Source organism: Oryctolagus cuniculus, chromosome 16, assembly GCF_051225735.1.
Source record: "Oryctolagus cuniculus isolate XC-2025 breed Fujian yellow rabbit chromosome 16, ASM5122573v1, whole genome shotgun sequence".
Classification (NCBI taxonomy): Eukaryota; Metazoa; Chordata; class Mammalia; order Lagomorpha; family Leporidae; genus Oryctolagus; species Oryctolagus cuniculus.
The window spans coordinates 39,941,889-39,944,881 of record NC_142882.1 but is presented as its reverse complement, the minus strand read 5'-3'; the positions used below and the strand labels follow the sequence as shown (position 1 = coordinate 39,944,881).

Genomic DNA, 2,993 nt, shown 5'->3' with positions numbered 1-2,993 from the left:
TGGAAGAAGCTCCTGGCTCCTGACATCAGAACGGTGCAGGGCTGGCCACTGCAGACAATTGGGGAGTGACCCGGCAGATGGAAGACCTCCCTCCCTGCTTCCCTCTATCCCTCTCCCTCTGTCTTTATCACTCTCTCTCTCTCAGTCTCGCTGCCACTCATTCTCTCTCTATGTAACTCTTTATTTTTTAACTTTTATTTAGTAAATATAAATTTCCAAAGTACAGTTTATGGATTACAATGGCTTCCCCCTATAACTTACCTCCCACCTGCAACCCTCCCATCTCCCGCTCCGTCTCCCACTGCATTCACATAAAGATTCATTTTCAATTTTCTTCATATACAGAAGATCAATTTACTATATATTAAGTAAAGATATCAACAGTGTGCACCCACACAAAACATAAAGTGTAAAATACTGTTTGTGTACTAGTTATAGCATTACTTCACATTGGGCAACACATTAAGGACAGAGATCCTACATGAGGAGTAAGTACACAGTGACTCTTGTTCTTGACTTAACAATTTGACACTCTTATTTATGGCGTCAGAAATCTCCCTAGGCTCTACTCATGAGTTGCCAAGGCTATGGAAGCCTCTTGAGTTCACTGACTTCATTCTTATTTAGACAAAGTCATAGTCAAAGTGGAAGTTCTCTCCTCCCTTCAGAGAAAGGTACCTCCTTCTTTGATGGCCCTTTCTTTCTAATGGGATCTCACTCACAGAGATCTTTCATGTAGGTTTTTTTTTTCTGCCTGAGTGTCTTGGCTTTCCATGCCTAAAATACTCTCATGGGCTCTTCAGCCAGATCCAAATGTCTTAAGGGCTGATTCTGAGGCCAGAGTGCTATTTAGGACATCTGCCATTCTACAAGTCTGCTGTGTAATCCACTTCCCATGTTGGATTGTTCTCTCCCTTTTTTATTCTATCAGTTAGTATTAGCAGACACTAGTCTTGTTTATGTGAGCCTTTTGACTCTTAGACCTATCAGTATGATCAACTGTGAATTGAAATTGATCACTTGGACTAGTGAGATGTCATTGGTACATGCAATCTTGATGGGATTGAATTGGAATCCCCTGGCACATTTCTAACTCTACCATTTGGGGCAAGTCTGATTGAGCATGTCCCAAATTGTACATCTCCTCCCCCTCTTATTCCCACTCTTATATTTAACAGGGATCACTTTTCAGTTAAATTTCAACACCTAAGAATAATTGTGTGTTAATACAGAGTTCAACCAATAGTATTAAGTAAAACAAAAAAAATACTAAAAGGGATAAAGTATTAAGTTGTTCATCAACAGTCACGACAAGGGCTGATCAAGTCACTCTTTCTCATAGTGTCCCTTTCACTTCAACAGGTTTCCTTTTTGGTGCTCGGTTAGTTGTCACCGATCAGGGAGAAGATATGATATTTGTCCCTTTGGGACTGGCTTATTTCATTCAGCATGGTGTATTTCAGATTCCTCCATTTTGTTGTAAATGACCAGATTTCATTATTTTTGACTGCTGTATAGTATTCTATAGAGTACATGTCCCATAATTTCTTTATCCAGTCTACTGTTGATGGGCATTTGGGTTGGTTCCAGGTCTTAGCTATTGTGAATTGAGCTACAATAAACATTAAGGTGCAGACAGCTTTTTTGTTTGCCAATTTAATTCCCTTTAGTTAAATTACAAGGAGTGGGATGACTGGGTTGTATGGTAGGGTTATCTTCAGGTTTCTGAGGAATCTCCAGACTGACTTCCATAGTGGCTTAACCAGTTTGCATCCCCACCAACAGTGGGTTAGTGTCCCTTTTCCCTCACACCCTCTCCAGCATCTGTTGTTGGTAGATTTCTGTATGAGAGCCATTCTAACCGGGGTGAGGTGAAACCTCATTGTGGTTTTGATTTGCATTTCTCGATTGCTAGTGATCTTGAACGTTTTGTCATGTTTCTGTTGGCCATTTGATTTCCTCTTTTGAAAAATTTCTATTTAGGTCTTTGGCCCATCTCTTACTACACTTGATCTTAGCCAAAAGGCCTAGAAGCGATTGGCCCATCTCTTGAGTGGGTTGTTTGATTTGTTTTTGTGGAGTTTCTTGATCTCTTTGTAGATTCTTGTTATTAACCCTTTATCTGTTGCATAGTTAGCAAAGCATTTTTCCCATTCTGTCAGTGGCCTCTTCACTTTCCTGACTGTTTCTTTAGCTGTACAGAAACTTCTTAATTTGATGCAATCCCAATTGTTAGTTTTAGCTTTGACTGCCTGTACCTCTGGGGTCTTTTCCAAGAAGCCTTTTTGTACTTAATATAAGTGGTTGGACTCTTTTATTTTATTTTATTTTATTTTATTTTATTTTTTGACAGGCAGAGTGGACAGTGAGAGAGAGAGACAGGGAGAAAGGTATTCCTTTACCATTGGTTCACCTTCCAATGGCCGCTGTGGCCAGCGCACTGTGGTCGGCACACCACACTGAATCGAAGCCTGGAGCCAGGTGCTTTTCTGGTCTCCCATGTGGGTACAGGACAAAGGATTTGGGCCATCTTCCATTGCACTCCCAGGCCATAGCAGAGAGCTGGACTGGAAGTGGGGCAACTGGGACAGAATTCGGTCCCCGACTGGGACTAGAACCCTGCGTGCAGGCGCCACAGGTGGAGGATTAGCCTATTGAGCCATGGCGCCGGCTGAACTCTTTTATTAACATAGAAATATGATGAGTGAATTAAGCCAGTCCCAAAGGGACAAATATCATATCTTCTCCCTGATCGGTGACAACTAACTGAGCACCAAAAAGGAAACCTGTTGAAGTGAAAGGGACACTATGAGAAAGAGTGACTTGATCAGCCCTTGTCGTGACTGTTGATGAACAACTTAATACTTTATCCCTTTTAGTATTTTTTTTTGTTTTACTTAATACTATTGGTTGAACTCTGTATTAACACACAATTATTCTTAGGTGTTGAAATTTAACTGAAAAGTGATCCCTGTTAAATATAAGAGTGGGAA

At 40.9% G+C, this 2,993-nt stretch overlaps 1 pseudogene; it reads right to left on the bottom strand.

The window, feature by feature from the left end:
• Nucleotides 1-1,950: 1,950 nt before the first annotated feature.
• On the bottom strand, nucleotides 1,951-2,038 carry LOC149121693 (U2 spliceosomal RNA; annotated as a pseudogene).
• Nucleotides 2,039-2,993: the final 955 nt, after the last annotated feature.